General features: G+C 44.7%; 1 long non-coding RNA gene across 1 annotated transcript; it reads left to right on the top strand.

Moving 5' to 3' along the window:
- Window positions 1–2887: 2887 nt before the first annotated feature.
- On the top strand, window positions 2888–7171 carry LOC142827616 (uncharacterized). The gene is made up of 4 exons (XR_012902312.1): window positions 2888–3111; window positions 4326–4562; window positions 5077–5656; window positions 6672–7171. It is a non-coding gene; the product is annotated as an uncharacterized LOC142827616 (long non-coding RNA).
- Window positions 7172–9913: the final 2742 nt, after the last annotated feature.

Here is a 9913-nt window from a genome sequence, read left to right as displayed (position 1 = left end):
GATTTATTTCCAAAGATCCTTTTAGTTTTGGCTGGAGGAATTTTGGAATGATAATGTGCTTAGCAGAAGTTAAATCAAAGCATTATAAATACAATAAAACATCTCTCTGCACTTTTTTCCCAAAATATCTACTGCAGTTTACCACATATGTATCAAAGTATTATACTCACACTCATATTTTCAGTTCTGTTCAATAACAATTAGACTTACAATCATATTTTGACCTTCAGTTTTTAACTAGATTTCCATTACAGTAAATGACAGCACTACAGCGCATCCATGGGTGAAATTAAGAATTCTCTGTACAAGCATTTCTCAACCAAAAGGAGTGGAATGTTTATTTGAATCTAAAAATGAATCTAAATCTAAACATCAGAATGAGGATTTTGGGTGGCTACTCTACAGTCAATGCACATACAATACTACTGGGAAATATGTACTCAGATTGGATAATAGGTCCTTTAATCTTAGAGAACATTACTTTTTTAGCTGAATGAGATTTTTTTTAAATAGCCCTTATTTTATCCCACAGTAGCTATTTTCCCTTTAAGAACATATTTGAAGCTATACTTGGGGTTGATCTTGCTTTACGCAGGAGATTGGACTAATCTTCTATGATTCTATTTTAGTCTTAGTTACTGCAGGAGAAATAAAATCTAGTCACAAAATTGCCCACTGAATTTGAATCATAAGTTTAAAGAATCTCCTGAAAGTAATTGCTAGACACATTTGAATGATTTCTGTGTTACGCCAGGCATACTGATGTCAAAAGGATTGCATGGATGTAAGACAGGACGTTTGACACATTACGCTCCCAAACACAACTTCACACAGGTGTGCTCTGGAAGAAAAAGGATTGTCAGGAAAGCAGGAAATAGTTTTGTCCCTTTGTTTTCTGAAGTGCCACTTTATGTTTACAAATTAATCTATACATAGTTTTCACATCTGTGTTTTATCTTATTTTTCAAAATAAGGAAATACAATAAAAAGCAACAAATCTATATTCAGGGGAACGAGTGAACAACAAAACTCGTTAGAGGTAAGTTTAGAAGCTCGGTAATGTTCCACTTTTTCTTTGCTTGTGAGAGAGGATTCCCAGCTTAGCAAACCACATATGGCAACAATCTCAAAAATGATTTCATTAGCTTACATCCCTCATATCAGATGACAAGAAAAATAATTGAGGTGTTGCAGCCTAAGCAGTTTTTGTGGACAAAATGGTATGCCTTCCTCACAAAGTACCCATCGTGTGGTCCTGCTGGCAGAAACACTTTAAAGCAAGAAAGTGCTGGAAGGGTAATTAAGTTCCATCTCTCAGTTTAGCTAGCACATTCTGAACATTTCTCTCTTGTATACTGGTAAAAGACATTGATATTTGTAGCTTACTGCATTCACTTGAAGGACACTGAGTTAAAAAAAAGACACATTATTGCACATACCCAAAGAGACTTTTCATTGATTAGATACTAGGCTCTGTAATTTAATTGTGTATTTACAGTTCAATATCTCTTGTATTGCTCTGTATGGAGTCTGTTATCTGGTCACTAAAAATAAATGTGCCAAATGTAGACAGAATATGATATCTTATAGAAAGTTTTCTGAGAAAAGAAAGTGGTTGAATAATAGGAGTGAAAGCTAGAAAGGCTAATGCCTTTGTTAGTCATCTTTCAGAAACAAGGGAATAAGCCAAAGCCCAGTCAATAGGAGTTACTCTATAGACTTGGAGATATGGGTTTTTTATTAATTATTATTATTACTTTACAGCCAGAAGGGAACACATCATCTAATTTGACCTCCTAAAAGCTACCCACCATTATTTTATCATTCACTTACCCTTACATTATGCCCCAAAAAATTGTATTTGAAGGAAATACTTTTAAGAAAGGTATCCAGTTTTGATCTGGAGATATCAAGAAGTAGAGAATCTGCCACTTTTCCTTCCAGTTTATTCCAATAATTAATCGCCCTCAGTGTTAAAAAAATTGTGCCTGATTTCTAATTTGAATTTGTCATGTATTCAGCTTCCAGCCACTGGTTTAACAAATTCTATCATGCTCTGCCTCTCTCTGTTAAATTAAAGAGCCCTTTAGTTTCCATATTAATCAGTAATCTAGTAGTGGTCTCATGAATGCTATATTCAAAGGTGGAATCACCTTCATACTCTTCCTTACTGCTTCCCTTTATACACACTCATCCACATTACACATTATCCATTTTTGTAATAGCATCACATTGGAAGCTTACGTTTGGTTGTTTGTCCACCATGGCCACCTAAATCCTTTTCAGTGTCACTGCTTTCCAGAATATAGGGCCCCATTCTATAGGAGTGGTCTGTATTCCTTGCTCGTAGGTGTACAAACTTAAGTGGCTGTATTAAAATATATTTTGTTTGACTGGCTTTCCATGAGGTCTAGATTGCTCTGTACAGACTTTGGATCAGGCAAACTGTTTTCAGTTGCTGGAACTGTGGACATTATTTACTGGTATTCTTGTCTCCCTCTCCAATTAGCACCTGATTAAAGCTCACTGGAAGTCAGAGAACTCACAATTGAAAAGGAATTAAGGATAACGGGCTGGCAATATTGAGTTTAAGTATAGTACAGTTGTCTAAAAATATTAAGAAGTGTAGTGGATGATATATTACTTCATTGTGTCAGCAGCAGCTGGGAAGAGAACAGGGTTCTAATTACAGATTTCATCAGTCTGTGCTAAGCAGAAGCAAACTTCCATCTCAGCTTTGAGAACTGCACCTTGTTTGCAGGCACATAATGAATTAGGATGACAGCAAGACATTATATGATGCAAGCAGATGTGGCACATTAAGGCATTCATCAAATGCACTTTAGCTTTTGACATGTTCATGTGGAAACATCAAAACTTTGCCACTTTTACTGAGGAGCTGTTTTGTTGTTTTACCTGGCAGGCCATGGAAATAATAAGCTTCACCATGAGGTGGACCTAGCCTTCTACAAAGTTGCTACTGCTTAAGGATCATCACTGTTGATATCTCAGAGAAATTCAGATTTTTCATAGGTTTTTTTTAGATGTATCCTCTGAGAGCCAGGAGCTCATCCACTCTTCTCAAAGTGATAGGTAAAATCAATCCAGGAGGTAAGATGGAAATTGTCTCCTTTTCCAAAACCTTGCTTCCATTGTTTTAAAGCAGGTATGTGTGTCTCAGTGCTACTGTCAAGCATCTCCATCTCGATGCCCAGTTTTAAATGTTGGTAGCCAGGGAGATGTCTTAGAAGCATAAGGACTGATTCATAAATCAGGCTACAACCCATTCACTCCCCCACAGATCAGACATACTAAATTTAGAACTGTTGATTTGAAAGTATAAATAGCACAAGGGCCAGCCTGTGGAATCAGAGAGCCATAATCATATCCTTTCTCTCCAGTGATGAGTGGAGCTCTGGTGCAGGAGACAGTCTGTCTCGTAGACTATACCAAATATCTCCTGCTTGTAAAAATTAAATTGAGCTTTTGGAGCAATACAGCAAAGCACACAAAACAGAAAGTCCTCTTGCTTGCTGTGCTCTGGCTGGAGGAACTGGAGAGAAGCTGAGATCATCTTAGTCTTACATCAGAAACCATTTCTAATATGGCAATTATCTGCCACAAACCATGATTAATATAACCTCTCCTTCAGGAGAAAAGATTTTTTTAATAAGAAGTTATACTTTGAAAAATTAAATTTAAAAGTTACAAAAAAAACTCTTTAAAAATAAAACATTACAATGATTTGGAAACAAAAGCCCTTAGAATGATTTTATGATGCACATTAATACGCTGCATGAAAACCTCTTTTTTAATCTGAGACAATGAAGATGAACGCTGTATGCTCTAACCACCTATTACTTTCTTTAGCAATTAGCGGCAGCTACCTATTCCTTGTAGAACAGTCTGAGTGCTCTTCCAGTTACTAATAACAGATTCCCACGGTGCCTCCTGATACTGAACTTGCAGGTTATATATGAAAAAAACCCTAATTAATGAAAATCAAAATGATATAGGTTTTTTTAAGAGATCGTTTCTGAAACTTTATTTTAAAAAAACCCTAAGATGATGCAAATTTGCTGCTTCTTGGAATGCACATACCGAACGATTGCTTTAGTCAGTTTAGTGTATTTTGAGATGGAGATACATGAAAGCTGTGCTGTTCATTTGCACATAGATTTTGAATAACATGGATTTTATTAATTTAAATAAGCATAACAGGGGTCATTGATAAATAAATACGAAGATATGAATTCATCCTTGGAGTTGGGTGAAACTAGTTCAAGGATGTTAGTTTATTTGTGGTCTGACTGCCTCTTCTGTAGAAATCATCAGGAAATACCAAGGAAAATTCTGAGGATTATCCTGTGGAGATCTGCTAAGATCATTATATTAGGAGGAGGATTTGCCCACCCCAACCATCCCTAGTATGGGCATTGGAGTTGAGCTACAAGATGCACAGGAGGCTCTGTGTCTCCCTGCTGGCTCTAGGGCCCACCGTTTATCACACACAAGCACCTGCTCCCCGGCAGCGTGGATGTCTCTGTAAAGATGGTTCTCAGGTAAGTTTGTTCTTTTCTTTGTTGAGTCATGGAGACCTTGTATTTTATGCTAACATGATTTTTATTTAAACAGCAGATAAGCAATCAGAGAAGGATGGTGATGGGAGTTTGCATACTAGAAACCTGCTATCCAAAACTGTAGGTTGATCCTTCATCCCTGAAGCCACCTCCAACATCCTTACATAAAAATAGCAGCTACTTTATAGAATTATAGAAATGTAGGCGTAGAAGAGAACTCAATAGGTCATCCAGACCAGTTCCCTGGAGGACTAAATATTTTCTAGACCATCCCTGACTGATGGTTCTCCAACCATTCCTTAGAAATCTCCAATGACAGAGATTCCACAATCGCCCTGTGGTAATGTGTTCTAGTGCTTATCCAACCCTTACAGTTAGAAAGTTTTTCCTAATTTCTAAGATAAATCTCTCTTGCTTCAATTTAAGCCTGTTGTTTCCTGTCCAGTCTTCAGTGCTTAAGGTGATTAATTTATTACTGTCCTCTTTATAATACCAGAGGTCTTCCACGTGGCCCCTGCCGTTCAGCAGACACCCCCAAGCACAATGGCAGCTCCAGGTGGGGATCAACCACCCGCACCCCCAGCACAGGAGGCCCCCAGGGCCAGAAAAAGAAGGGCCCCATCTTGGTCCCCGGGGGAGCTGGAAGCCCTCCTGGACCTCTGTCAGGAGGAAGAGGCCCTGCACGAGACCCGCTCCCAGAGCTGTAATGTGGAGATCTTCGATTGCATGGCCCAGGCGCTCGCACAGCAGGGCCATCCAGCCTGGATCCTGGAGCAAGTCCGGGCTAAAGTAAAGAGCTGCACCTGGGCTACATCCAAGCCAGAGAGGGCCAGGGAGCAGGAGCCGACACTTGCCCCCATTACCAACGGCTCCACACCATCCTGGGCCAGCCAGCACCGCACCGGACATCCCCATGGACAGCAGCATGTGCCCCCCCATCACCAGGACCACCGAGGCGGGGGAAGGAGATGACAGCAGTGCGTCGGAGGACGAGGCCAGCACTGCCACCCTGCAGGCCTCCTCCGGCAGCCCTGTTGTTTCCCGTGCATCCTCAGAGGCCGGGGAAGGATCCACTGGTGAGTGTTACACTTTGCACTCACAAGGGTGTGGGGTGGGGGGAGGCAGCCAGGCGCCCGGAGGGGGTAGGGAGAGATTACGTCACTCAGGCCGCGTGAGCTACACGCTGTGCGGCATTAGGCAATAAGCAGCACGTGCAACCATGTGCAGCCTGGTGACCGAGCAGGATGTGGCTGCATCAGGCAGCTGCAGGGCATGCCTGGGACCGTGCTGCTCACACACATTTCGGTGGCACCAAGGGAAAGGGTGGATGCCAGCTGGAACCAGCCAGGGCCCCAGGGTCTCAGGCCAGAGCCCACACCTCCGCAAGGGTGCAGCACACAGAACGGCACACTGTCCCATGCCTGGCTGTGAGGCGCAGCCAGCTGCTCCTGGGAAAACCGCAGCGTCACAGCCCTGTCAGTGTGGCCCCCACTGAGCCCCTCGCCTGCTCCTGGTACCTTAGCTGGCCCCCCCGAGGGAAGTCCCCACTGTGGCCATATGTCCCTATGGGCTACGTGTGTGAGGGCTAATGGAAGGGGGAGGGGAGGAAGTGCTCGGGCCGGCCCTAGGGCCGCCTGAGTTTTGCTGCAAGGATGGTACACTCCGCAGTCACTCTCCTGGTTCCGTCCAGGAGACATCCCACGCGATGGGGATTTGAGAGCCCAGACCACGTCTGCCATATGTGCTCCCAGTCACTGTGTGGGGATTCATCTCGCTCCCTGTCAAACACCATTGATTAGACCAAAGCCTCACAGCCTCCACCGGCAGGGAGTTCCACAGGTTAACACAACACAAGCACCCTCCCACATTCCACGGGGCCAGGACACAGACTGGTGGTTACAATACATGGAGCAGGACCCTACTCCAGGGGTGGTCCTGTATGCAAACATACAACACGGGAGGCAGGGGGTAACCGAGTGGGCCCAAGCCACACTACTGTGGTGTCACCTGGGCTCAGGGGTGGAGGGAATGAGGTGTGGGGACAGTGGCCTGGCTGCCTGATTGACCCATCCTTTCTTCTCTTCCCTGCAGTGGGACCAAACACAAGCTGGGGACCCTCTAGTCCTGCAGCAGCGGCAGCAGCAGCATCCCCAGCCGCCCAAACACCGAGGCAGCGGCTCCGCCACTGGAACCAGCTCCTTCGGCGCCACATGCAGGCCATCAAGCGCGTCGAGGCAGCCATCACTTGGCGAATGGAGGCGGACCTGCAGTGGTGCCAGGAGGCCTGGGTGCCTTCCATGTCCAGTGCGTCTGCATGGCAGATTCAATTACCACCCTCACTGCCCACATTGGCCATGCCATCCATTATGGCATGACCTTGCCCCATGCCCCCGCCATCCCTCTCCTAGCACTGTCCCTATCCCTCCTGCAATGGCCCCTCCTGCTCCTGCTCCTGCTCCTGCTCCTGCTCCTGCTCCTGCTCCTGCTCCTGCTCCTCCTGGCCATCTCCCCGTGCAGCCTGCCTGATGCGGCCTGCCCTCCATGTGCAGGTCCGCCCCCACAGGAGCGGTCGCAGGGGCCACCCCTCCCAGGAATAGCTCCTCTCCCTCCCAGTTCAAGATCTCCTCCTCCTCTCCCCCTTGTAAATAAAAAAATACAAGTTTTTTCTGTTCAAAGCAAAACTGTGTTTGGTGTTTATTGGGAAGTAAGGGGAGAGGAGGGGAGGGAGAAGGGTAGGGCATGGGAGGGAGTTGTAAAGGGAGACCGAGGTGACTCTACTATGGGGCCTGGGCGAACATGTCCGTCAGGGCCTCCCAGATGCGCACCCATCCTGGTGCGCCTGGCGCATGGCAGCTGCGTGGGGCTGTTCATAGGCCTGGCCCTCGGCTGCCATCCATGCAGGGAGGAAGGCCTCCCCACTCCGCTCCACAAGATTGTGGAGCATGCACCATGCAGCCACTACCTCCTCTATCTGTCGAGAATGAAAGCCTTTTTCGACAGATCCCTTATGCCTCCTGCAAGGAGGTTTACAGGATCTATCGAAAAAGTCTTTCTTTCTCGACAGATCCCCCTCTAGACTGCTGCATTTTGCCGACAAAGTGCTGGGTCAGCAAAACGCAGTGGCCATTTTTATGCAAATTAGGCATGGGATATTTCAATCCCTGCCTCATTTGCAATGTCGACCTGCCTAATCTGCATCCCTCTGCTGACAGAGGACTGCAGTCTAGACATGCCCAGGAATCTCTCCACCTACCCATGCGCCTGCCCTCATGCATGGGTTTTCAAGTGTATGACTACGTTCTATTTACCTCTCTGGAGTTCTTTAGGATTTAGTTTGTATGAAAGATGAAATGCAAAATAACATTTCCTTGCACTGGATTTTCTGTGTTATTTGTAGACTGCATTCTTATGTCACACTTGTCCCTTTTAAAAGCATTTAATCCTGTAACCCTCTAGTCTAGAGGATTTCTTGTTCTCCCATTGAATTGATTCTATCATACTGCCAACATTATAGTGGTGATGCCTGGTTGCACAACTCTACTTAAAGGTCAGTTAGTATTTCCATTATAAATCCCATTTTTCTTCTAACCCAACCATTTCAAATTACATTGGGCTGAAATTACATAAGTACTGGCCCACTTGTGTTTGTTTTGTTCATTTATAAAAGGAACATATTTAAGGCATTCTCATTCTTCCAAAACCAAGTACAGGCAGTCCCTGGGTTACATGGATCCGACTTACATCGGATCCCTACTTACAAACGGGGTGAAGCAACCCCGCACTAGCTGCTTCCCCCCAGCAGACCAGGGAGACGCGAAGCTAGCGCCCACCCCCCCAGCAAACCAGGGAGACACGGAGCGGCTTTTCTCAGCAGACACCTCAGCTTGAGAATAAAGGACTGAGGGAAGTGAGGTGTGGGAGAATAAAACTGAGCTCTGGAGAAATGTTTGGCTAGAGTTTCCCCTACAATATGTACCAGTTCCGACTTACATACAAAATCAACTTAAGAACAAATCTACAGTCCCTATCTTGTACGTAACTCGGGGACGCCTGTATAGTGATGATTAGACACCAACTGCTACTTGACACCACCCCCTTCTTATACAGATATTATTGTTCCATATAACAAGCATGGTTTTCAAACTTCATCCTTAATTCACAACTAGCTAGAATTTGTTATCTTAAGTCAGAGCCTCCACATTAGTTTTAGGCAGCTTTTTTTATTATTTAACAACAAGACAATCCATTCTACTGGAGAGAAGTAAATAAGCTCACTGCAAGATGCCAGTTGGGAATCAAAATGGGCAATAACTGATCTCTAGTGTGACATTAACTAAAATGATGTGTCCTACAGCCAACCTTGAGACTTGGCAAAGCATTATTATATAACAGATTATCACACATAGAAACATGTAACTATAATACAAATTGCATCAAACCTAATACATTTTCAGATATCCAGAGTGCTGTTTTAAACAATTTTAATTTGTGTTTTCAAACAAGCAAGCATATGTAACTGTTCAGAAATGTATGTGTATATGTGTAATATGTGAAAGAACAACACTCAGCCCAGCTTTAGCTATGGAGATGCATCAGGTGCATAGGTTAATTTAGCGACAATCCACAGGGCCAAATTCACTACTATGATCTGGTTTCTTTAAGTAGTCTGACAATATAAAACAACTGTAAATGAGATTGTGTTCATCTTTTGTTTGCAGGTGAAAAGGTATAAGAAAAATATATGAGCTTAAGCCTTGCTTATTTGCTAGAATGAACCAGTCTGATGAGTGTATTTTTTTCACATAGCTCCAGGTCCAAGGTAGTTGTGACGGCGCGTTGGGGGTTCCCCGTCTCCTGCACCCCGAAATGGCACAAACAGACTGCACCAGCCAGTGGAATTGAGGGTGGTTTATTGCTCCTCCAGCACAGCGCAGCACAGATGTAATCTGGTTACAGGAACTGGGCTAGGATGCCTCAGGCCCCCTTGATATGGGGGAGGCTGGGCCCCTAAACTCCAGCTACTCTCCCTAGGCTGTCTCATCCATCCTCACAGACAGCCACCAACCAACTCACTAACTTCCAGCCCTGCCCCCCAGCCAAGGCAGCATTCCACCTTCCTTTGTTCCTCTCCATGGGGGGTGTCTGGCCACTGGTTTGCATAGTGACTCATCCTGTTTTGCTGGGTCGTGGTCCCCACGACAGCCAGTGGGGGTTACCCCAGAGCCAGCAGCATAGAAACCAGCCAGGTACCCCCACTACGTCACAGTAGTGCAGTAGAGTCTGTTGTTATACCACACATTCATAACCCCACCAACACAGACAAAACAAAATAA

The sequence above is a fragment of the Pelodiscus sinensis genome, chromosome 3 (assembly GCF_049634645.1).
Source record: "Pelodiscus sinensis isolate JC-2024 chromosome 3, ASM4963464v1, whole genome shotgun sequence".
Lineage (NCBI taxonomy): Eukaryota > Metazoa > Chordata > Testudines > Trionychidae > Pelodiscus > Pelodiscus sinensis.
The sequence above is the reverse complement of the archived record's forward strand: the minus strand, read 5'-3'. Positions and strand labels throughout refer to the sequence as shown.